The following is a 26993-nucleotide window of genomic DNA, read 5'->3' as shown; positions in this document are numbered from 1 at the left end:
TGGAGCAAAGTTAGAAAGTAAAACCATTGTGGTTTAACCATAATCATTCTGCGATGGCAGAATGGATTTCCAGGATTTTGGTAGCTATCCAATATCTGAAGGAAAATACTTGTTATAAGGGTGCAATAAAATCTTAACATCGACGTATACATATTCATAAGAATAAATATTCTCAATAACTTGCGCTTAAAACAAAACTTTGCTAATATAAGTGTTTACCTTCTTCTGAAGTGTAACTATAAATTTTTTAGTGATGTACTTGTTGAGCTAATATTCTTAATACCGCAAAAAAAAATTGTGCCTAAAGCACATTATTAAATAATAAGTCTGCTTTTAACCTTTAATATTATTAGTGCCATGATTATTATAAATGAATATTATGTTACGCAATTGGATTTAAACTATTAAACCTGTTTAACATTAATAAATGCTGTAACTTGGTGCAAAAATTGCAATATTTATATTTTAAAATTTAAGCCAGTCTACCTTTTAAAGTTTTTAACATTCGAAGCTATGACATGCCAAGGATAAATATTCAACTGTCAAACAAAACAATATTTCGGACAGAGAAAAAAAATATAAATATATAATAACAAAAAAAATCTCGTTAATGTGTGAGAAACGTCCACGCCGTGTAAAGTGCTTTCCCAATTCTCTTCTGGTTATCCATATTAAGTTGGCTTTGCCTAACTGTGCTTAAAGCATAAGCATATGTATATGTGTGTACGAACTCTTTCACGTCACTACTGCTTATTTGTGTACGGACATTTGACGTCACTACAGCCTATTTATACATCTATTACTTCTAAACTAGAACTTTTAATTAATACCTTTTAATTATACCCTAAATCACGGTACGCCACTCTAACTATATACGCTTGGCGTAATAGCGGACATAATTGTACTGCGTGTCGAGGATTATAATTAGCGTTTCGTTTCTTTACATATTAACATGAATTTAGAAATGAGACAATGTATTCGTAAGTTAAGGTCTCCATGGCCTGGGGATATAGAGGTGAGACAGACTGAGAAGGGACGGACTTTTGATTTAGATTGAGGAGAGAGAAGAGCTTAGAGATAGGAGTTGAGGGAAAGTGAGGCGAGGCCTGGTCAACCTGGAACGAAGCCTAGAGAGGATTTAGTTTATTTTATTCTTTGAATTTATCATCACTCTTCAGATAGACAGGTAATTATCCTAACCCAGCCATGATTCAGGTTCGAAGGTTCATAAAACCCAATGAGTGACCATTGTCTTTTCTAGTTGTTAAGCTGTTTAGTTTTAGTTGTGCCTTTCGCACTGCCAAGCGTTTAACTTGTCATGTTAATGACGAGTGCTCTCGTCATTGAGGATGAAGGATGAATAAGTTACATCACCCATTAATTAATCGTGGGAGTGACTGGTTCTGATCCCCATTATTCTGTAGAATGATACGGTATTATCAAGTTCAGAGCCGTAGCTAGGGGTTGATGTGAGTTGGCCCTGGGCACCGAACTATCTAAATGAAAAAATATTGTAAATGAGAATCTCATGGTCCCTATGAAATTTTGTGTGCCATATTAAATCAATATTGTTTTTGGTTTGCAGAAATTTGGATCTAAAAATTTTCTTGCTAAGTACTTCGGACTCTTGCTGGTAAACAGTTTTGTCTTAAATGCATGAACACAATTGTTTGGAGGAAAAGGAGTGCCTCACATTTCAGAGACAATTTATTTATTCGTTATGGTGCTTCTATGTTGCTTCGTCATATATATATTCATAAAGACTTTTGCCCCCCTCCCTAATCATTGGGTCTGCACGCACCTATGCTTGTAATGTATTTCATGTCTGAGATGTGAAATGGCTAAACTGTAAGTCTTAAATATTTTAAATATATAACATTTAATTAAATTGAATTATAATTTCTGGATACAATGGAATCACACAGACTTTATATTGTTACTACCGTGCGTTTATTTCGATCTTCAGCCGAGAGAGCGGGAGAAGCGTGGCGGGCGGCGCTGGCGGAGATGCCAACATTTGCGGCCTGTAATGCCCGCTTATTTTTATGGACATATGCAGACATTTATTTAAATATTGCAAAACGAGCACTAACCTGTGTTATAAGAGTACGGTTTTAATTTTAGTAGCTTAGTGGCTGTATGTGCTGATGATTTTGACATGCCCATCTCCTGTGAAACACTGCGTAGAGGTTTGTTTGGAGAACGTTCTAACGGTGCACCAATTTCATCGAGTTTTGCTTCAGTTAGAATCCGTCGTTTTTGCTTAGGTGTTTTAAAATTTAACGATCCAGTTTCTCGTAATTTAAGGACAAGATGTCTAACCGTATCTCTATGTGGAGGTGAAACGCATGGGAATTTCTGTACAAATTGCCTACACACGTCTCGACACGAGTCTGTTTTCACGTAAGTGCATACATAAAAATTCTTTGTTCTAACGTGAACCGTGCGGCTGTCATTCCAATCGTCTCACTGACACAAGTAACCAAGAATAACACTCACTCTTATGCACAGTACGAAATTAACATGCTCTTTGTTTACGCCACTATATTCACAGCTCTGTCTTCATCTAGTCGCGAAGGAACAAAAAACTCTTTTCGTCTGCAGCGTAAACTTGATACAGTGTTGTACATTCAAAACCTCCAAACGATCCCCATCGACACAAAACTCTTTCAAGGATATAAACTTAAGCAGGATGTTACTGGTCAAAACTATGTTTAAAATGTTTTATTATCTGTGGCTCTTAACATCGTTTCTAAAGCGTATTTATTTGTGTATATAAGGGCAGAACTTGGATGAATTACAGATGATGAATTATAACACAGATTAGTGCTCGTTTTGCAATATTTATATAAATGTCTGCATATGTCCATAAAAATAAGCGGGCATTACAGGCCGCAAATGTCGGCATCTCCATCAGCGCTGCCCGCCAAGCTTCTCCCGATCTCTCGGCTGAAGATCGAAATGAACGCACAGTATATTTGTGTGTGTGTGGTGAGAGGCGGTAATATGTAAGGTTGAAATAGAAAAAATGTTGTGCTTGTATCCTTGAATTTTTGGAAAGTTCACCATGAAAACTGGGAATTACACTTGAATTTTTACCATTAGCTCAGTTTGGAGCTTCACTTAGTAGTTGTTACTGGAGAAATTATGATTTGAAATGTCGCTTGTGCATGCATCCTTGGTTTCTGGTTGACTGGGGTGCTAGGTTTTGCTTATTTTCATGTGAAGCTCGGAGGAGTGTTTTGTGCTCACGATCAGGTGTTTAAAGCCCTTAGCATTATTTTAATGCTAGCAGCCTAAATCTGGCCTACCTAACCTAACAATGAAAGTATTTAGCGACAAAATACCTCTTCGCATGCAATGCACATGAAGATTGTATAAGCAGCCTGTAAACAAAGGATCTTATAGGTGTATACAAAAGGAAAAAAAATGTTCTCCAGAAAATGCAAATTAATGACCAGGGCCCAGGATTTTGTCCTATGTAACTGCAAATTATGTATGTAATTATGTCATGAAAAAATGCAGAAATATTCCCAGTAAAGCCAAAAATATGCACTTGGTACTTTCGAATTTCTCATTATATGGGAAGTCAGTATCTTCCAGGGAAGATTGACTAAATTTGGGGTGGGGTATTAATTGATGTCAGAAGTTCTTTAACCAGAGAATGTAGTGGGGGAAATACTGAAGATATGAGGTTTAGAGCAATTTATCCTATGCTTCATTTACTAGTGTTAGATTTGCAACTTTGTGGATACTAAAGCATAATTGGCAGCTCACTACAGCTTTCGTATATCTAGGCAATCATTACACAAACACAACTTTTTAAGGCAAATCATAACTATATAGAATCTGAATAGCAGGCTACAAAATGTTTGTCAGAACATGTTACACTCAATATTATTTCTGATCGTTGTGAGAAGCGAAAAAAATGCAAAGAAATGAAAACCTGTTATTTACTTCCTGGCCTGTAGTCCTCATTTCTGCACAACAATGTTTTACCTCAGTAATGTTCACATGGTGGGATAAAAAAGGGGTCTTGTATTATTGTTCTGTACTAGTTGGTAAAGAAAAGACTGCATCTGCTTTTAATTTCTTCGTCTGTAATTTCCTTATCTTGCCATTGATAATATAAACTATCCATTGCTCTAAAAGTATGAAGAATAAATTATACAATAAATTATTACATGCAAGACAATAATGAAATCATACAGAAATATGTCTTATTAGAGAAAATTGAAGACTTATGTTGTAAAAATGCGAAATTGGTAAAGTATGTCAAAATATGCCACATCAAGTTTGTCTATTTCAGCTGATTTTCATCAGATTTGTAAATATCTCACCCCAGTATTCGATCGGACACCAATTAAAAAATATGTTATAATGCCATGGCACTACCCTCAGGAGAAACACATACCAAAGACTTACCAGCACTGCAAGACCGCAATGACATCTGCCGGCAGACACATCAAGTAATGCCAGTGGAGCTACAACCGAGTCCACTGTGTCTCCCCTCGACCAGCCCTGAAGATGTCTCCGTGAAGGAGTCGAAAGCTCGGAAGAACTCTGTTTTTCATCATACCTCGCCAGAGTATTGTTAAATTAATACATTGATAGTTTACAGACAAGGAGATTGGAATCTTGCAAGCTGACGTGACGACCGCCTGAACCTCCTCACTGCATCGCCAGCTGTTTCGTACCCTCGCGAGGCAGCAGTCCGAGCTGCATAAGAGCTGGCCTAACCAAGTTGACTCACGTGCAGAGGATTGAAGAAGTCTCAGCGAGGAACTTTTCCACCATGAGCCAGGAACAAGGGGTGCAGGGTTAGCCCATAAGACACCAGCCGTGCCTGTTTTTGCCTGGCACGGCGAGGGCACTTTCACAGCGTTGACACAGTTGCCAGCTTCAGAGATAAGTTGCTAAATATGACTAATTTGTAAGACCCGTTGGAAAAGTAATTCGTGAGAAAGATACTATCTACTTTTCTGCCTACTTTTGGAGAAACAAACCTAGTATTTTTCCAGGGCCATCCAGACTTTTTTAAAAATATAAAATAAAAAGTCCTATGGTGATGCGAGTTTCCTTTGGCATTTCAACAATTTATTTTTACACCAAATGTCTAGGATATTTTCGATGTCCAGTTGGAATGTGTGTGCAGGGGGAAGAGAAGGTGAGAGGATTTGTTTTTCTTTTCCTCTTGTAATTATTGTGTTTTTAGGGAAGTGTCCTGAAGTGTATAAAGATAAGTTAGTGAGTGAAGATGAATCAGATTAGGGCACTTAAACACACACTGTTTTCTATGTTACCAAATGAGGATAAGCATCTTGGCGATTGGCGCCACCTCAAGGAGGGGACAGGAGGTGAGCATTGTGGAGCTTTTTTTCCATCCCGATTTCTTGATCACGTTGGCACTACCCATCATAGTTGAAGCACCGGCCGCCACTTGTCCCGGGCGCTAGTAATCACCAAGACACTGTGTTAAGAAATCGAACATAAAAAATGCCTGTGCACGTTGCTAAATTCAGAATGATAGACTTTGAAGTTCATTGAGAAGTTACAAAGACTGTGTTCATGACCCAGTCCATAATATGACTTTATTGGATCCAACCCCTTAGCAGATTTTTCATCAGCAGCATCCCAGATTTTTCACTTAGCAACCCTAGAATGAAATTTATAGATGATATTTTCTGTAACAAAATTTATTTCACACCAAATCTCCCTCCCCCAAACTTGCCTGCTCAAAATTTTATTAAATATGATGTGTTGGGAGAAATGTGACATAGTATTAGTGCAAATTTTAAGAGTTCTGGCACGAATGAGCTTCAAGTAACAGGGTTGCCAGCTTTGAAAATAATAATAAAAAAAACCATTTCAGCATCCACATGGAACAAAAATTACAACTTTTGTTCTGTCTTTGACAAATATAAAGTTAGACTTGTGTTCAAGCTCTTTTCATAGAAATTGGCAAAATATTGATGTTTAAATTTCAAGTGACCTTAAATTTTGCACAATGTGTGAAGTTTCTCTGGGATTATTGCACATTGTGCATTGTTATGTTGCTTCCCCTTTATATTAATTTCATTCTGTGATGCCTAGCTATGAGAAGTGTAGTGATGGAATAAGTAAGAGTGAAAACATTTATCTTTGCGATAAGCCGAAAGTGACAGAAAAGCAAAGATGATAAACCAATTTAATCAATCTATTTTTGGCTATGTTTTGGGAGTAGAAAATTGAAAGAGGTTGGAAGAGATATTTTAAGGGAAGGAGAAACAGTTTGTATTCAGCCAGATGCGAGGAACCCTAAACTGCTCCTCCCCATTGGTTGGTTGAAGGAGGAGAGGATAACTTAACATTACACTTAAGGGAGTATTATATTATTTGTTCTCTTGGGAATATCAAACTTCTGATGGCGTAGAAAAATACATGAATGTAAAGGGTACAGACTCATGATTTCATTTCCAGTTGAAATGTCCATTTGATAGATGTCATTTGAAGTTGACTCTCCATAAGGAGTATATGGGATCCTGTAAATGCTTATTCATATTTTTCACAGATCGTATCTGGCTTAGTAATAAACTTTAAAAACGCTTCCATTGCAACAAGGGGGAAATTCATGCTCAAATTACTGCAGTATTGTCCCTTTTAGCCTTAACACAATCATTACTTACAGAGTAATCTATTTCTAGGCTTTACATCTGATACTACTAACTTTTTTTTCCAGACTGTTGAAGACATGCCAAGAATCAGCAATATGAGGCAATGGATGTTCCCAAGGTAAAATATTCCGGAGGTAAAATAGTCTCCCATTGAGATGTCTAGGTAGGGACTACTTTGGGAGATCGATTAACTAAGAATAAGATCTACATCATTAATAAGAATATTTAGTTAGGCACTTGGAATGTTCTGAGTCTTTACCGACCTGGGGCATTTCAGTGTACAGTTAATGAGGTAGTTAAGTATAAATTAGATATAGTAGCTGTCCAAGCAGTTAGGTGGCCAGGAGAAGGTAATTGTAAAACTGAAAATTATACTTTTTTCTTTGGTGGTACTAAAAATCATAATTTTGGAACAGGCTTTTTCATAAATAATAGAATTATCTCGTCCCTTAAAACAGTAGAATTTATTAATGATAGGATATTATATGCAGTTTTACAAGGTAGGCAATGCCAAATTATTTTAATAAACATTCATGCACCAACGGAAGATAAAGATGATTTTTATGCAGAGTTAGAACAGGTCTTTGATAAATTTTCCCACTTTGATATGAAAATTCTGTTAGGTGACTGTAATGCACAGATTCGCAATAAGAAGCATTTAAACCCATTACTTCTAAAGAAAGCCTTCATGAAGTAAGTAATGATAATGGTATAAGATTAATTACTTTTGCAACCTCAAAGAATTTAATTGTGGAAGTACCACTTTTAAACATAAATATATCCATAAATATACCTTGTCTAAAAAAGAAGGCATACTAATATAATTGATGTTCGTTCACATAGAGGTGCTGACTGTGCCAGTGACCATTATATTGCTGGTGCATACTACTTTCTTTTAGTTCACTTGTGTGCTTACCACAGCGGCGTGCCAAATACAATTTTTTGTTTAAAATTTTGACTTTCTTCTTCCTTTAACTTTCATTATTGGGAGATATATAAATTTCACCTCCGCTAAGAATCATGTCATTCCTGAAAAAAGAAATTCATTTATCTATTACAGTAAAACCTCATTAATCTGGACTAATGGAAAGATAAGATAACTGAAATAACCTAAAAGAACAGTTGAAAGTGCATTAAAACTCCGTTTATAGCAACAAAGCACGTTTATTATGGTGTATTTAAAGGGCATAGGTCTAAATACACTGTACAGTACAGTACAAAGTCTGTGGGAAACAGAATTTCATCAGTGGTCGACTGCCTTTTCTTTGGGAAGTTCTCTTGTAGACTTCTAGCCACATTTAAAACCTTTATTATTTTTTTCCTTTTGCCTGTCCATATTAAGCAAAGTCTGGATTAACAAGGTTTTACTGTAGTTCTCTTGCTATTTTTTTCTTTCTATATTGTGGCAACTTTGAAATTAATTAGTTAAATATTATTATGAGTATCTTAATGCTTAGTGATATATTTTAAGTGGTTCCAGAGAGTTTTGCCTCGACCAAACCTATGTAGGAAATTTTAAGAATAAAACGTTCTGCACTGAATTTTAAAGAACTAGTTGTGCGTTCCCACAATCCACTTCCTGATCGTGACATATTTAAGTCTGTATTTGTTTCTTTGTAGTTTGTGATGGTTGGGGAACAAGAAGACAACAGTTTCCTGAAATGATAGCAGTCTGTCGCACATCAGAGCTAAAGGAAAATTGAGAAGAGGTAAAGCAAATTAGAAAACAATGTTTTTTATTAATGTATAGTTTTAACTGGTGTTGATCAACCTGTTCATCTTCTTTTGTTCGACACTTTTCTTAACAACCACCAATCAAATTGCCACAACAAAAACTAAACCATGCCCACTTTTTCCAAGAGGTGTAGTAATTTTGGGCCCAGATTTATGTTGTGTAATCTGATAACTCCTCAATTATTTATGAAACACCCGGTATTAATAGTTTCCATTGAAGCCTAGGGCTTATGGATTATCATGAAGAACTTCCATGTTTTTGGATATTTTATTTTGATAATATTTTTGAATATTGAAATATTACTGAAATATTTCTTTTATTTAACACACTTGAGAATATTTTTTAAAGTTTGATTTGAGTCCACTTTACGCTAATGATATAACCCTGTTATTGATAATAGCACTTATCCAAGGTGGGAATCAGGGGTTTTGGCATCTTGAATAATGTGACTATAATTTAAGGAGATAAATATTTACAGAGGTTGTTTCCAATCTATGGTGACGAAATTGCACACCTTCTGCAGCACCACCAAGCAGGAAGAGAACGAAGTTTTCAGTCGTGTGGCACGTTGGACCATTGACTGTGCGTGACAGGGGTGGTCATTGCGTATCTGGAAGAATGCTGTCGAAAATCATTGCGTATTGTGAGGGTTACATAACTGCACTTTCCGATGTAAACTACAGTTATAGTGCCATTATAAAACTGTGCAAGGAGCGTGGATTCACTGTTTCCAAAAATGGCATATCATGGGTATTTGAAAAGGGCAGGTAAGACGAGGCATGGGATGATTCCTGTGGGGCAGAAAGAGGCCAATCCCTGGCCTGCCACTAGCTGCACACCAGCTACAATTTGGGATGTCAGGGTGCTGGTCACCAGGGAGAATCCAGCCACACAGAGAAGTATCGCGAACCAGCTACATACACCACAATTTGGGTTTGGAAAAGCGATGCAAGGGGCGTGTTTTAAGGTCGTGCCAAAACACATGCAGGAACATTGCACCAACTGTCGAAAGCTTTATGAGCTGCACCTGGCAGGTGAAAAGTGGAAGTTCGTTGTTACATTGGACGGGGCATATGTTTATCTTGATGACTGGCACAAGCCACGTGCAATTTTTTATCGACCGACAGGTGCGAGGGACTTTCAGAGATGGTTCACTGAATGTAAGGAAAGTTTTGGCACAGGTTTCATGATCATTGCTGGATACTCTTACAATGGCAAGCTGACCATACATTGTGTTGCCAAAAATACGAAGGTTAATTCCGATTATTATCAGGCTAACGTCCTGGCACCCATTTATCGCCATGACATTCCCCATCTCTACGGGAGGGACGAGAATCTTGTGTGGGTGCATCAAGACAAAGCGTCAAGTCACACATCTCGCTCAACCTGCCTCTTCCTCCAACAAATGGCAGAAGAAACTAGAATTCGTGCCATTCCTTTCACAGATATTCCAGTGAAGTCACCTGATGCCTCACTGATGGACTTTTGTGCCTTTGGCCTACTGAAACGAGCCTTGTCTCACAGGAGACCCTGCACCATTGAAGGGCTATGGAAAGCCTGTCACGAGGAGTGGTTGAGGCTGGACATGCCTACACTTCGTGTCAGTCTCCTACAGTGGAAACTTCGCTGTCGGTCAATTGCCAAGATGCAGGGCTACCAAATAGAACACACTCAATGGTGTCAACATGGTTTCTCTTAAGGTAGGTGCAGTTTGAAATCATCACCATAGATCAGAAACAACCTCTGTATCAAGGCAAGACTGAGAATGTTCTATAACCCTGTTGTTGATAATATTGCAAGTAAACCTTTTTTGCGCTTTCGGTGTTATCTCAGCGAACTTGAGCACTATGTACAGACTTGTCACCATTTGGAAGCTTCACAACAACGGTAGCGCCACATGTAGGGCGATTCATTGTAATTTTTAATCTCTGGAAGGTGCGAGAGTGAACATTCTTGAATAAGAGAAAGAGTCTAACTACTGCCAATATTTACGAATAGTTTTTTCTGCGGAACGTTCTAGAATATCATGAGGATATAAATACGCATCTTCAATTTCCCGGTTGATCTGTACAACAGAATTGGTTAATGAGACTTCAGAGGTAAGTGTGACAATTCATACAGTCGATTAGTGATCAGTCAGTGTCCATTGGTTGCTTTATAAGATCTAGTGATTCAAAAATGAAATGAACTAAATACCGTAAAGTAATGAAGTCTACTACTAGTTCCAGTTCGGGTCCAAAGCTGAAGACATTAATGACAGCGGAACTTCCGGAGCCTCAGTGGAGTGCTAGTTCGGGCCGAGGGTCGAAGAGATCGAAGGTCTTTCTCTAAAGTGAATATTTCAGCAGTACCTGGTATTGGAGCCGTTTATTAAAAAAGAAATAAGCTGCACAGATCAACTGAAAATCAAAGTTTTGAGTGATGATTTAGGTGTGCCAGGACCAAATTTCGTGTATCCAGTCAGAGAATTTCATGGCATAAAAAATACTTTTGTTTAAGCCTACTGAATTCGACACACACTCAAACACTTAACTATCATGAAGGGACACCCAAATATTTTACAAACTTCGAGAAGAGAAAGCAAGATGTTGCATATGTAGACATTTTAGCGGAAATTGCAGGCTCTACCAGGACCCGAATCAGGGCTCTACCAACTGAGCCACCGAACCACCTTTGACTTCTACTGATTTTTCATTAAAATGTCTATATAGTACAAGCGTGTATGTCAAATGGTAAGATGTTGCCTGTATAGTGAACAAGCACAGAAAATAAAGGAGAAATAAGAAAACTGAGGGGCATTCGCACTGGTTGAGGAGACTTTTTCCTGTGGTCAACAAGAGCTACTGTGACAATGACAGTGGCCTACTAAGCAAGATTTCACATCGGGTCGCCTGAGGATTTCACAAGTCGAACGTAGGTTTGTGTGGCCTTTTGTGTCGCTACAGTGTGAAACGTTGTCGTTGATTGGCTCGTTCCAAACAAAATGTATCATGTGTTCCTTCGGTCTGAAACCTTCCTAAGTCTTGAAGATGCAAGTTACTAGGATGGGAAATTAGTGCTATGTTAAGGTTAGGTGCGAAGGCAGGCAATGCATCTTAAAGGATAATATCCAAACCTACAGGAAGAACTCATTTTACTTGTGTCTCCAATACGAAATGATAAAATGTTCTGGTGAGTTGATTTTAAAAAATGTGTCAAGAGGTAAAGAGTGGCATGCCCAGGATTTTCGGAGGAGAAAGGGGTTACGCATTTATTTTCGGTGGTCAGTCCTCATTTTGCCATCTTTTTCTGTCTTTGATGTTCTTTTCTTTAGAAATGCTTGGTCAAATTGAGTTATGACCCCACCAACCCTTCCTTGGGCACGTCACTGGAGATAAATGAGTAAGCATTTGATCATATTGTGAGACGAAATATTAGATGTGTTGGGAACAGAAGGGTTTTCACTGTGCATTAATTGTTTCGGGATCCAGCTGTGACAGACAATTTTGAACACTTGCGAGTGCTTAGGCCTGAATATGAACAATTGGGTGGGTTTCAGCTTTTATAAGGGCTGCAAATAGGGAGGACAAGACACATTAGTGGTGTTCAGGCTCGAATCAGAGAAATATATGCAAGAGCTTCTGCGTCCACTTCTCAGCCCACAAGTTTGAACCTTGAGTAGTTGAGTTGATTGTCCATCCCGTGCATGTGTAACAGCTTCGTAAAAAGACACAATAGATGTTTTGCTGCCTGATGAGAAGAAATGGACAAACGCACATACTGAGATGGTCCCAGCCCACAGTGTTAATGCATGGAAATGGAGGAGTCGAGTGATAAAAAATGTTCAGATGTCACGTTCTGATTAAAATGACAGCCTTAAGCAGTGGCGACGATTTAGGGGATAGTTGCTCCCCATTATTTTTGCCTCCACACTATCACACTAGGACCTCTTAATGATAAGCCTTCTCTAGAAAGAGAAAGTAAACTTTCCTTGCAACCCCCCCCTGTTTTGGATCCAAATTGCGACGACTGGCCTTAAACATACAATTGTGAGGTTTTATCTATACCCCTTAAAAAAATGTGTTGACCCCCCCAAAAAAGGAATTCCTGGATACGTGTTTGTGAGTCCATTCATCATATCATCACTCATCCCCCATCTTCGCAAATTAGCCAAAAGTGGTACAAAAAGCGAAGTAAAATCAATCAATCTTTATATCTGATGATCGTTCAGTTTACCGTAGCAATCTGAGGATTACGATATACAATAATAACCCACCTGTTTAAGCATTGAACCCCTACTTTTGCAAAACAATACTCTAATCTCTAGTTCCTGTTCTCAGTTGATATATAAGGGTGCAGATGTATGGTAGACTTAATTCTGTCAGGTGATGTGTCAACTGAAAATTCCCCATCCCAACTGTGGCTTCTGGATCCACAACTGTATTCAGGGCCCACCCTAGGCAGGTGGGGGTCCTGAGACTCTACTATTTGGGCAGGGAACCAACCAGAATTTTTAAGAGGTCTGAAAAAAATCAGAATTTTGTTCCTTTGTATGAAGTAAAGGTGTCCTATAAGATTGCAATTAATTTATATACATTTTGTATTTTGACCGAAAAGCAATAAACAGAACATGTTGATGGTTAAGGCCAAGAATTATGGGAGGCTAATATTTTTTTAAGTTACTGTTTTCATTTCATTTCTGATGTGAAACTGGAGCGACGTTCGTTATATTTTATTACAAAAATTAAAATATCAAATTATTATTTTACCTATGAAAGGGGCAATTTTTAATCATATCCAACAACATTTTCTTTATTTTGAATTTGATGCTTGTGAATTTACATTGTTTCACATAAAATACAATTTTCACTTCAGGATTTCATTATATAATTAAACTAAAGTGTCATCATCACCATTCTTCACCGTTTCCTACCTCTGGCTGGGTTGGCATAGAAGTCAAGCCTTTCCATTTTTTCCCTGGTCTTCCACCACTCCTCTCTTTCCACTGTGTTCCAATCTTGTCCTCTTCTCCTAACACTCTGCTATCTGCTCTTTCACACAGACATCTTGGTCTCCTCCTTGGCCTCACTAAAGTGTATGTTAACTAATTTTGATTCAAATGTTTTAACACTATTTATGTGGTACTTCCTTCAGAATATGATTTCAGTAATTTTGGATATACAGTAAAACATCGTTAATCCAGACTAATGGGGGGGGGGGATAACCGGTTTAACGAAAGTCCGGATTAACTGAAATAACCTTAAAGAACAGTAGAAAGTGCATTAAAACTCAGTTTATAGCAACAAAACACATTTATTATGGTGTATTTAAAGGGCATAGGCCTAAATGCACTATACAGTACAGTACAAAAGTCTGCGGGAAAGAGAATTTCATCAGTGGTTGACTGCCTTTTCTTTGGGAAGTTCTCTTGTTGACTTCTAGCCACATTTAAAATCTTTATTATTGTTTTTTTTTTCCTTTTGCCTGTCCGTATTAAGCAAAGTCTGGCTTATCGGGGTTTGGATTAACGAGGTTTTACTGTATTTAATTGTGAAAACAATGCATGAAAATTCAGATTAATTTGTTTAATTAACCATGCACAAAGTTATTTTTATCTGGTGCAGGACATCCTGAAGTACCCGAGTTGCCCCTCCCTAACACCGCCTCTAAATATGTTTATACAAAAATCAGCTCTGCTTAAAACTTGACTGTAAATAACTGTAGTAGATTTCAGACCTTAGTGACATGAAGCATAGGCCCCTTCAGTGTGTAAAAAAGCATTTGTTGCACATGCACAACCATCAGACCAAGGTGACATGATGCATACTATTGTGAAAGGAGTCCAGTCCGAATGACTTGCAAGTGACATGTGGAGCTTGTCATGTCACTGATATGAATGGTTGCATTTATATCTGAAGGTTTGTTTCCAAGGAACAAGTGTCTTATTATTGTGTGCCACTTCAGTCTGAAAACTCTTCTTATATAAATGAACTGCTGTTATTTTTTAATACCATTGTTTATAAGATACATAGTTTTTATTGTATGTACGCATTGCTTGTATTATAGAATTATTTTCCTGTAGTTTACGGTTATTACAAGCATAAGAAAACAGTTTTTCTTTGTGACGTTTCAGGAGAACACACGCTCCTTTCATCAGACATTTATTTTCATTTTGACTAAAGATACAGTTATAACAATGGCTAGTAATTTTTTAAACAAAAAGAATCTGTTATATAATGGATGTTGTCAATATTACATTGTTGTAATATAGCAACTTAACTGTGAAAAAAACAGTCTGTTTTTTTAAATTATGAATCCCAAATATCATCAGATAATTCAAATTCATCATTGTTTTCACAAAGTCTCTTGATGTTTTCTGTTACATTAAATTTTAAAGATGGTGGCTTACTCCATTTGTGAAAAAGAAAACTCCATACTGAATCTATGTTACCATTTTCATTATTTAATTTATTCCAGTGTTCTGCAAAAAAAAAAAAAAAAAAAAAAAAAGATTAACGGGAAACACAGAGTTGAATGTCTGGAAGCTTCGTTCATTGCATTGTTATTACTGTATCTTTAGTCAAAATGAAAATAAATGTCTGATGAAAGGAGCGTGTGTTCTCCTGAAACGTCACAAAGAAAAACTGTTTTCTTATGCTTGTAATAACCGTAAACTACAGGAAAATAATTATAAGATACAACCATGATATAGTTATGTGATGTATTTTTGTCGTAGATAATACGTTTGTGCATTTGTTTCTCAACGTTTCAAGTTACATTCTGTTCGTGGACACTACAGTTCCATGATTTTGAAAAACCAAACATTTATACTCCAGGCATGGACATCACCAGAAAGTTTTGATAAAGCTTGAATAGTAGAAGTGATAACTGTAATTACTGTTATCATCATGGTTAGACAGAAATAATTAATATAATATAATTACAATAAACTTCAATTCCAAATTACAGTATTATGATATCCTTGGGGAGGCTTTTTCCTTAATCCACCAGATGAGTGAATATCCGGCACAATTGTTTTTCATTAATTTTTCCTCATAAGTTAGTGTAATGCATGGTTCTTTGGTTCGTTATAAACTTTACATACCTTGTTCACGAAAAAGTTTTAAAAGTTAGGTGGACATTTTAGCCGTGAAGTTTGTTTTTTGACCTCTCATTTTAAAAAAAAAAACAATTTTTATAATTTTGAAAACTGTGGAACAATTTATTTTTTGGATGAAATAGCACCGTATGAGAAAAAAGATCCTGGTTCCTGTATTTTACACTCAGTATTTTCGATCTGTCATTTTTACTTTGGTTATTCTGTACGAAACTAACTGAACTTGTTATGCATGTCAGGTTTTTTTTTTTTTTTTCAATCACATAAAATGAAGAAAAGTATAGAAATTTTATTTTCAAAGAATCGTCAGTAATTCTACAGAGATACAGAAACTAGAAATAAACATTATAACTTTTTTTTTTTTTTTTTTGCTGGCCCCCGTGGCAGAGTGGTTAGCACATCGTGCTACGATGCCAGGGGTTCCAGGTTCGAATCCCGGCCCGGCATGGATGTTTGTGAGTGTCCCTTCATCATGTCACCACTCATCTCCATTGCAAATTAGCTGAAAGTGGCAGAGAGGGCGAAGTAAAATAAAGCTAATCAATCTTTTTTTTTTTCTAGGTTCAAGATATGCCAAGACCAAAATAACAGAGGGGGCAAGTTTCACCTACACGGATTCTTGTTTCCAAAGTTACCACTAATGATGGGAGGAGGCTGAATGGTTCCCCCATACGTCAGCTGGGTAGGGTCAAGGTAAGATAAAAATTTATATTTTTGTAGCTGTGGTTCTCTTGCTTTACATTGAACAACATTTTTTTGTACAAGGTGGCGCAAAAGTCATCACCTGATTTTCTTAGCCTATATCTGGGGTTTTAAATTAAACAAAGTAGGTTTTTTGTATTAAACTTTTATTGATACTTGTAAGTTTTATGTCCTCAATTTTTAAGATAACATCCAATAAATGACCACCATTCGAATTGATGCAAATTTGGGCTCTTTTTATTCCGTTTTCCATGGTGTTGGAAAGAATCTGCGGGGAAATGTTTACAATTTCATGCTGAATATTGTCCTTTAGTTGCTGTAACGTCTCTGGCTTATTCACATAAACTAATGACTTCAAATATCCCCAAAGGAAAAATCTGGAGCGGTCAAATCGGGGGACCTGGCTGGCCATGGCAAATCACCAAAACAGGATATTACTCTGCCCAGAAAAGTGTCACTCAAAAGAGCTAATGTTTTGGGGGCTGTATGTGGAGTATACTTATTCATTTTCGCACACAATAAATTTCGTGGTTATCTTCTATTTAACTGACAAGACACTACTGATATAAACAACAAGATGTCAAAATAAAGGTCAGTTCAAATAGGATGACGACTTGGCAAGTGAGACCTTCATTGTCAATTCTTAATTATGTTAACAGAAAACACTAAATAGTTTTTGATTCACTGAACTAAAACGATACAAATAGAATGTTCCAATACATTACTACCAGGGAAAAAATGATTTCACTGAAAAAACCATCAGGTTGAGTTTTTCGAAAAAACTTGGGCAAAATGTCAACCCTGCAATAAATCATGCATAATTCCCTCGAAATTCTGCAAAACTAATTCTTTTCCACCTGTTTTGGGTGAAAAAACTGAATTTTGTGATAACCAGGGGCTCCGCCCCGATTTTGATTCTAAAAATATCTGAAAAATGATTAAAAAAAATTGTCTTTATTTCAGGGTATGACAGCTAGTACGGCATAGTTTTTATTTCTGTAACATTAGAACTGAAATTTCAAGGTGTATGTGAATTGTAAGTATAAAAATCTGTAAAAATCTTCTTATTCAAAATTATTGGAGTAGGTAATGTCGAGCAGCATGTTGCTTTGTTCCTACAATCACGTGGCGATAGAATTTTTGATTTCATTGTAACAAACATCCAACGCCATAAATGTCGGTTCCTGGCTAAAAATGAGTGAGTGAAATGTAATACATTACTTTTGTTTTTGCAATTATGCCAAAAAAAAGGACCAGAAAAAGAAGTAAAATGCAAAAAATGACGGAGAAATTACATAAAACTTGAAGAAATGACCTAAAACTGAGAAAATATGATGAACAAATGCATAATAAAATTTAGGTTTTTATAAACAGATGTTCATATTCAGAATTTTAATACTTAAGATCAATGCATACTACATAAGGCAAAAAAAAAAAAAAAAAATGGTCATCAAAATCCGGGCCCTGGTGATAACATTTAATTTAATATTCTGTTGTAATTCTTGAATATTTTGAAACAAAAATCTTCATAAACTGTAGCTTATAATTAGAGTGGGATACTTACACACAAATGTTAATCAATAATGTAAAATTACAATTTAAAAGTATCTGTATTGGTGGGAATCTGTATCGGTTCATTGTGGTATCCGCCCAGCCCTAGAAGTGAGGGTATCCCCTAGCTAACAATTTCTGCAAACCATCCCCCCAGCTGTCTTGACTGTCATCATGTTAAACCCCGGATAACCGCACGGCTCAATCAACCTCCCAGCTAACACTTTCTACTTGAAGCACTGGAATCAACATGGCAAAATGTGCGGACACACCCAAAAATGTTAATATTTAATATTTATGTTAATAAATGTTAAAAATGCTTAGCTATTCTCTTATTCAAAGAATATCTCTGTCAGTGGCGTAGCATGGACATTTTGGGTGGGAACGCCAAGTCCGAAGGAAGGGTCGCCCCTTTCTTGCTTAATAATTTACTTATGGTATTAGTCGCCACAGGTATTGTTTATTTGCCTGAAGTCAGCTGGGTTTTCAATAAAACATCATCCATGCATGTTTTAGCTAGACAATTAGATGCCTCACTATGCCACAAATGTTTTGAACTCTGGTGTTTTATACCTTTCTGCATGACGCAAGTCATTAGAAAACCTACCTGAATCACAAGCGCCTTTGAACAACAGCAGACGTCATTGTTGTGGTTGATCCAACTACTCATTGATTTGGTTTATTTTACTTCGCTTTTCTACCACTTTTGGTTAATCGCGAATATGAATATGAGTGATGATATTGATGAAGGGACACTGACAAAGAACACCGGTGCTCACGCTGGGATTTGAACCAGGGACCTCTGTCATCTTGGCGCACTGTGCAGAGCAGAGTGGATGATCCAAATATCGTACACTCTACTGACGTAACAGTGCCGATTAGTAATTCAGACCACTGTTTATTACATCTTGAGAATGCTGATAAACATTTTAAAATAATTTTGTCCAGAGACCATTCGATGTTAAGAGTTTTCAAATGAATGCTAAACATTTCCATTGACACAATATTAAGCAGTTAGATAATAACGAAAAAATACAATAAAAAAAATTAATAGTTTTGCGGGTTAAGTGGTAGAGCAGCAACATGCTGAATTTCTACCACGAGGACTTCACCAACTTACTTCACAAAAACAGTGTTGATCTTTTAGTTTCTAATGCACATCGCTGTTCGTGCGATAAATCATACAATGCAGTGACCATTAAGAAGCAGTATATTTGAGATTGGTAAAGTTACGTCAGTCAATATTGCGTATTGTAGCATCACATAGCAGGAGTTGCATGAGAGCGAAGAACCGCATAGGAATGCTACCGCTGTCGTCTGCTTCAGAAGGCAGGAAGGGTCACATGAACCAATCACGGTAGACCTCTCGTACGCCAGCGTAAGAGAGCCCATTTATGCGCGTGCTGTAGAAATGGAAGCTTTCCCTCCATAAAGGCAGCAAGGAATATAGGAGTCCTGTACGCCGAAACTGTTCGGCGTCCGGCCGGGAAAGGCATTGAAAAGATATGCTAGATGCTAGAACGAGTGTTGAGAGTGGAGCGTTGCAAGCGGATCGCGAAAAATACCTATTATAATGCCATGAAGGTCAAACATATTTGAAATTAGTCACGTTTTACTTTATAATCACAGCATTTTTGAAATTTTAAATCTGAGAACGCCGGGCGTACGGGCGTACTATAACGCTATGCCACTGATCTCTGTATGCATTGTTATTTATTGAACATTCACTGCATCAGTGTGTTGGTCAGCATGGGGTGATACATCACTGTTCGAAGGTATATTTTAATGATTTAATGGCACTGTTAGTAATTGAAAACAGTAAAGTTAGTTTTAGCCTTCTAATATACTATTTGAGTTTCCAAATTATATGTTGCCACGGTGATTAGTTCATGTTATCTATGAAAATGTAAAAAAAATATATTCAGCACAGAAATATAAAGGAGGATATGCAACGTAGCCAGGGGGGCTAACCTAACCCCCCAAAATCCTACAAATATCTTATTTAAATGTTTAACCACAGTAAAAACTGCATTACATCGAAAAAAGTTTAGTGTGTAATAGAGGTAGCAGGTTATACTTTTATATTCTACCATTTAATCCAAAGAATAAATGGATCCGCAGCTTCCAAAACTTTGAGTAAAATTTACCACTAACTGTTAAAGCCTTTTTTACAATGATTGTGTAAAAGTTAATAACAAAATGCAACAACTATGGTTTCAGTACACTTACGGTACAAAATATAAGAAAAATAATGGACAACAATTGTGTTAGATATTCAGTCTCTCTCTTTATAAAATAACAATAAATTTGTATTGAATTTGGTATATTTTTAATAACTTATAATAGTTATTATTGTAATAGAACAATAATTATTGTAATTATTATTTGTACTAAGCAAGTTTTATCTATGGCCTGATCCCCTCTAAAAATATTTCGGGCAATGCCCATGCTCATAAATGATGAACCCCCCCCAAACTTACGTTATTCACAGGGGTAGAAAATTACTTACTTAATTTTTAAATTCCATTTTTATTTATATTTTAATTTGGTTACAGAAATTTCCATTTTTTTTTTTTCTGTCTTGTGTATCATTAAATCAGAATAATCTTTCTTCCATGCATCCAAATATTGCACGAAAGACAGTTTAGTAATAGATTTGTAAGTAATGCCAGCACAATTTAAGAAATAAAAGCTTCACATAATGGTTACATCTCACTTTTTTGGTGTTTGTTAGCTGTCTTTTTTGGTTGCCTGACTGTACAGCATATCAACTTTTTGTACTAAGACGACCCTTGTTTTTCAGGCACCTGATGTAACTAATACATATTTGACAAGCTGTGGTGCAGGGCGTTTAATCCTTGTGAAGGTAGGTAAATGATGTTCCTGTTCTTTTAAGATAGTAATAATGGCATCATATTTCAGTTTGTGAAAAACTGTAGGGTAACGCACGAAATGATGAACCATGTTTGCAACTTTACACTCGACGTTGTGCGAGAGAGGTATTTCCAACACTACACGTGAATGCAGTGGTTCCAACATTTTTGCATGCTATCTACTGATTTGTTGGACATTTCGAAAACGAAGGGACAACATTGGAAAACCAAATGGTAGTGTACTGGCTTTTGAGACCAGAATTTGATCCTATTGCTTTCGGTAGCTCTGTAATTCAAGGATAAGGGGGAAAAAAAACAGGTACGTCAACTCATCAAACTCTAGAAAAATGAAATTTTAATCGCAAAACCAGGGTGGCAACTCACCGGGAATTCCTTGAATTCTGCCCGAATTTTTCTCCGTAGACTTGAAAAATTGCAACTTTTATTTATCTAAATCCCATTGAATTTAAACATATTTTCAAACGCCTTGGCCTGAGGCAAGTTTTCAACGTTTAGCTTTTATTTTCACCAAGAAGGAAAAGAAAGCTGCATGCAAAATAAAACGGAATTCTCTGTTTAGTTTACTTTGTTAGTGTCCTTTGGAGAACAATATATCTGACAGATGGAAGATTATTGCAAGATATACAGGGTGTCCACAAAGTCCTGCTACCATTACAATGAAACATACGTAGCTCCTAAACTATACGAGATAAAGACATGCAGTTTTTTGCAACGTGATCTACAGCTCTCAAAGTTTTAATAAGTAATGGTATTTTTTTGTTATTATTTTTTTTTTTTTTTGATTTTGCAGATTATGTTGTGAGGGACCTTTTGGATAGACATTTCCTGGCAACCGCGCTCCCCTGATATCACCCCCTTGGATATCACCCAGCAATATCATTGGAAAGATGGGAAAGATACCGTAACTCTAAAGCCAATACCTTCAGTTGACTACACATCATGGGTCACATCAACATTGATCCGAATGATCTGTGGCTTAGCGAGTTAGAAAGGGTGCAGGGTATAACTGACAATATAACAAACTACATCCCCCTAGTCGCCGAAAGTCCTACGTGGGTGTTGCGAGTACGCTACCTAGTAACGTACGCCATCAGTGATAGGCTGTGCCAAGAAATAAACACCCTGTCCCAACTAAAATAATTAATATGGGAGTACTGGGAGCGAGTACAAACCCTAACACAACTAGTAGCGGCCTGCCCCAAAAACTGGAGGAGGATATTAGGCGCCCTCCAGGTGGAAATGGAGTCAGTAGAAGAAGATTTCCTGTGGCTGGGAAACTTATTTCTCAGCTGCAGGGAGTGGAGTCTGTTCCTGAAGTAGGGTAAGTGATCAAACTTTGCCTAATACTAAATAATAATAATAATAATAATTTCTCAAATTATAACATTTGTGGTAAACCACACTGTTAAAATTTGGAAAGGCTAACGGTGCCGTGGCGACTTTTGCTGCACATGCCTGTGCCAATCACCGAGGCTTAGCGTGGGCATGTTGCTAACAATTTTGATTACTCTATGTGCATAAAGTGTTAAAATTGCCCTTTTGTAAAATTTCCCTGATTGTATCAAAATTTCGTTTATCTTTATCCTGATTCTAATAAAAAATGTGTCAATTTCCCAAAAAATTTACTTACTATAAATATCTCTATAAAAAAAACTGGGAAATTTTGCGAGAAAAACAAAAAAAATTCGTCTTGTTGTTCCTTTGTAAAATTATTGGTCGTGATTAGTCTGAAGTACATAAATGCGACGTTTTATGGCAAAATTTATCTATGTAACAAAAAATTAACATTGTTAAATGAAATTCTGTCGTGAAAATCAAATTCTAATGGCTATATGCGTAACTAAACTGGTACCCTGAAAATTTTAATGAGCGAACGCCACTGGTTCGAGAAAATATGCAAAGTCTATGCTAAGTCTTTCTGAGCTACTAGCGTGCTCTGGAAGGCGTCCACGCGAAGGAAAAAATTTGTAAATTCAGCTGCGATGTATTTCTGCTGAACGTTGCATTCCGATGTAGCTTGGAGGCTTCAAAGCAAGAACCAAGGCTGGCGAGCTCTTTGGTGTGTTCGGCGACTTCGGGTTCCGTTCGGGTGCCGTCGGAATAGCGGACGAAAGAATCGTTGCTTTAAGCAACGGGCAAAGGTAATATTCCAACACGCGGAGGAGGAAAATGAAGTGCGATGATTCGCTGACGCACTGAATGACACGTGAATGTTTACAAAACTTTAAATTACTACGAACAAGGTTTAGTAAGAGCTGCGAGAATCTAAAAGAAGTCAAGGACTTTTGAAATGACGTCATAGGCGGGATGGAGAGAGAGAAAACTTCGTGGCGCTTGTGACAGCGTGTTTATAAACTCGACCACTTCCGTGATCATACAATAACAAGACTTGGGAAGGTGCTGGCAAAATAAATGACTAATAAACCTTGCATAAAGTACTGGGTGTCCCACTTAACAGTGGTACGCCTAACATTCATTTTGGCGTTCACAAATAAATGGGTGGAATCAGATTAATGTAGTTGCCTACACTGAAATATTGCATTACTTGAAGTCACACGTAATTGTTGAGTTGCGTTCGACAGTTTAAAAGTGATTGTTTGCGGAGATTGTTGTGCAAAAGTTTGCTGAGAAATGCTGCAGTTTGCAATTGAACACCGAATAGATATTGTTGAATTTTACATAAAGACAGGTCCATTGAGGTTGGACCTCAACTCAACTCACAGAATTGTAGATTTTGGTCACAGGATAACCCACACGTCGTGCATGAGGAACCTCTTCACCCAGAGAAGATAGGCGTTTGGTGTGCAGTGTCGCGAACACGCATTATCGGACCAATTTTCTTTGAAGAGACTATCAACAGCGAAAGATATCTGCAGATATTTGAGTCGTTTTATGCACAGTTAACAGAAAATGAAAAAAGACACGGCGTCTTTCAACAAGATGGTGTCACTGCCCACACCTCCAACCAGAGTATGACCCGTATCAGTGAAGTGTTTCCTGAAAACAGGCTTGTCAGCAAAAACCTTTGGCCTCCGCGATCGCCGGACTTAACATCTTGTGATTTTTATTCATGGGGAGCTCTGAAAGGAAAAGTGTACGCTAATAACCCTCATACGATAGACCAACTGAAAGAGAACACTACAAACGAGATAAATAACATCTCCCCTGAAGAATTACGACGTGTTTCTCAGAACATTGTACTGCGAGCGCAGCGATGCCTGGATGCTGGTGGATGGCACTTTCAGCATTTGTTATAAACCAGACAGTTTTACACAGTAAGTGTACCTAACCTAACATAAGATGTGAAAATGTATATGATGACACATGTCTTGAAAGTCTGCAGTATTTACATATGAAAAAACAATTCAACTAGTATGAAAAGCAGTCAGTGAGTCGTACCACTTTCAAGTAGGACACCCGGTACAATCAAACCTAAAAAATGGATTATAACTTAAAATTTAACACGCAATGAATATAATAAAATTTTAGGCAAAGGTATAATCGTAAAAAATATGATCAATGAAAGATACAACAGGTTCGGAAACCTGAGAATTTGGCTTACTTTCTGCTTTTAAAGTGACATTTGGAACTTTCTCGACTTTTGCTGTTGACTGATTTACAAATAAATCTTTAACTTTTACCATTGGCTGGACACAGGGTGAAATAGTCAATTCACTTTCAATTTTGCGGCTGTTTTGAACAAAACTTGGACCCTTACTTACGGCAAACTCCTGAACTCTATCTTTAACAGATATAATATTCTTCGGCAAATCTAAAATGTCGTCTTTGGTGATTAAAATATTTCGGGATACATCTTGAACTTCTTTTTGTACACTAGGTTGAATAATAACAGTTTGGGGCAGTGGAGGCGGTATGGCCGGGTGTATTGTTTTCAATGGTACCACTTCAACCATTGATGCAACATCGTCGTAAATCTGGTCAATGGACGGTGAATCATTATTAAGTTTGCTTAATGGTAATTCGTTGGTACACTCATGGTCATAAGTAATAATTTCTTGCATTGACATTGACAGTAACAAATTATGAAAATTATAAAAATACTAATAATAAATGTTGTTAATAATAAACTTGTAATTATAATATAAGGATAGTCAAAGGACTTTTTCAACAGATAAATAAAATTTGAAGCTTTTACGTATGGAAGAAATCCGTTTAAAATAACTAAAATCGCAATGATTTTCATGTTGCTTAGGCAATCAAAACAAACAGTTCTTCAAAACTAATACGTACTTTAAGCCTGCCTAGTTTAACTTAATAGATATTTTAACGACTTAATTATTTCTGACTCTAGGCTCAATTTATCTGCGTAATTTATTTATTTGATATAATTTATTTATTCTCTAAATTTATTAGCACTGTTTAACTTATCTTATTTTAAATTTTACTGCAAACTTATCTTATTTAATTTCAGGTGTTATCTTTATTTTTAAATACTTAAAATCAATCGAACCATGCTGAGGTATAAGGTAATGGAAAAATTGAGACTGATTTACTCCTGACTACCTGAAATAAAATAATTATTATTATTTATGCGATCTTTAAATGCATTAAAATACTAACATCACTAAAACTTGAAGAATCTTTAATTCTCTCAACTCATTCTAAAATATGCTTAGCATATTATTGTGGCAAAGTTAGAAACTAAAACCGTTGTGGTTTAATCATTATCATTCTGCGATGGCAGAATGGATTTCCGGGATTTTGGTCTAGATCCAAATCCGAAGGAAAATACTTGTTATAGGGGCGCAAAAAAAATCTTGACGTCGACGTCTACATATTCATATAATATAAATATTCTCATAACTGGCGCTTAAAATAAAGTTTGCTAATATAATTATATACCTTCTTCTGAAGAGTAACTATAAATTTTTAGTGATGTACTTGCTGAGCTAGTATTTTTAATACTGCAAAAAACTTTTTGTGCCTAAGGCACATTATTAATCAATAAGTCTGCTTTTATTTAACCTTTAATATTATTAGTGCCATTTTTATTATAAATTATTATTATGTCACGCGAGTGGATTTAAAATATTAGACCTGTTTTACTTTAATAAATGTCGTAACTTGGAGCGAAAATTGCAATATTTATACTTTAAAATTTAAAACAAACTACATTTTAGAGTTTTTAACGTTTGAAGCTACAACGTGCTAAGGATAAATATTCAACTGTCAAACAAAACAATATTTCGGACAGGAAAAAAATATATAAATATATACTAAAAAAAAAATCTCGTTAATATGTGAGAAACGTCCACGCCGTGTGATGCTCTCCTAATTCTCTTCTAGTTATTCAAATTAAGTTGGCTGTGCCTAACTTTGCTTAAAGCATAAAGGTATATGTATATAAGTGTACGGACTCATTCTCGTCACTACTGCTTACCTGTGTACTAACATCTCTCGTCACTGCAGCCTATTTATACATCTATTACTTCTCAACTAGAACTTTTAATTAATCGGGCGGTTTATATCCTAAATCAAACTATATACTAATAGCGGATATTAAATGTACAGCGTGCCCAGGAATATAATTAGCGTTTCGTTTCTTTACATATTAACATGAATTTAAAAATTGAGGCAATGTATTCGTAAGTTAAGGTAACATAAGGCAAGTGACTATCTCGCATAAACTTGACTATCTCCTTAATCTAAGCTCCCTTCATGAGGTGCTAGGAGACTTCAGTCATTAAGAATATAAATGAGTGGTCCTCGGGGCCTTATTCGTTCCCAAAACTATATATTTATAAAAATGTAATATCCTCGTTGCAATGGTCTTAGCAGTTATAGTTCAAGCATTCTAAATCATTTACAAGTTACGGTCAGTTTTAAACAAAATTTAAATTAAACTTTTAAGGAATTTCAATTAATAATAATAACAAAAACAAAATATTGACTCAAACAAGCATACTCTGTGCTATGACTCGTTAAAATGCACATAGTGCCACTGAGTCAGTCAATAAACTCTAATTTATTTTCCTCATTCATAAATATCTTTAAAATCCACTTTTTTAATTAATTAAAATGTTAAGGTAAAAAAAAATCGTTTACTGTTGCTTACTGCATTAGTTTAATCCTCATAACCAACGTTTTGATAATTTTCGTATCCAAGATCATATAAAAAATTTTCCTACCTCTTATGTTCTAAAATCACTGTCAATGCAAGAAATCATTGAATCTAAATGCCTTATTCTCCTACCTTATTAAAATTCTGGGAATGGTAAAAATTTCCCAGGTGGGAATCTGTCGTTGCCATGGTACCGGGTTCGTGAGTGAACCACAGAGCTACCAGGAGCGGATTGATAGGGAATCGTCCACGGACGTCCCTGGGCCGGCCACATTTTTGA

General features: G+C 36.4%; 1 long non-coding RNA gene across 3 annotated transcripts in view; it reads left to right on the top strand.

The window, feature by feature from the left end:
• LOC145996470 (uncharacterized) overlaps positions 1-26993 on the top strand; it is a 66982-nt gene that overhangs the window by 28235 nt on the left and 11754 nt on the right. For all 3 annotated transcript variants that reach the window (XR_014442777.1, XR_014442779.1, XR_014442778.1), the window contains 5 exons: positions 6719-6771; positions 8274-8362; positions 16046-16177; positions 20541-20603; positions 21422-21952. This is a non-coding gene — a long non-coding RNA (uncharacterized LOC145996470). The remainder of the gene's footprint in view (positions 1-6718; positions 6772-8273; positions 8363-16045; positions 16178-20540; positions 20604-21421; positions 21953-26993) is intronic.

This window comes from Lepisma saccharinum, chromosome 12 (genome assembly GCF_977018435.1).
Source record: "Lepisma saccharinum chromosome 12, izLepSacc3.1, whole genome shotgun sequence".
NCBI classification, from domain to species: Eukaryota; Metazoa; Arthropoda; class Insecta; order Zygentoma; family Lepismatidae; genus Lepisma; species Lepisma saccharinum.
Note: the sequence above shows the minus strand (reverse complement) of the source record. Positions and strands in the feature narration are given on the sequence as shown.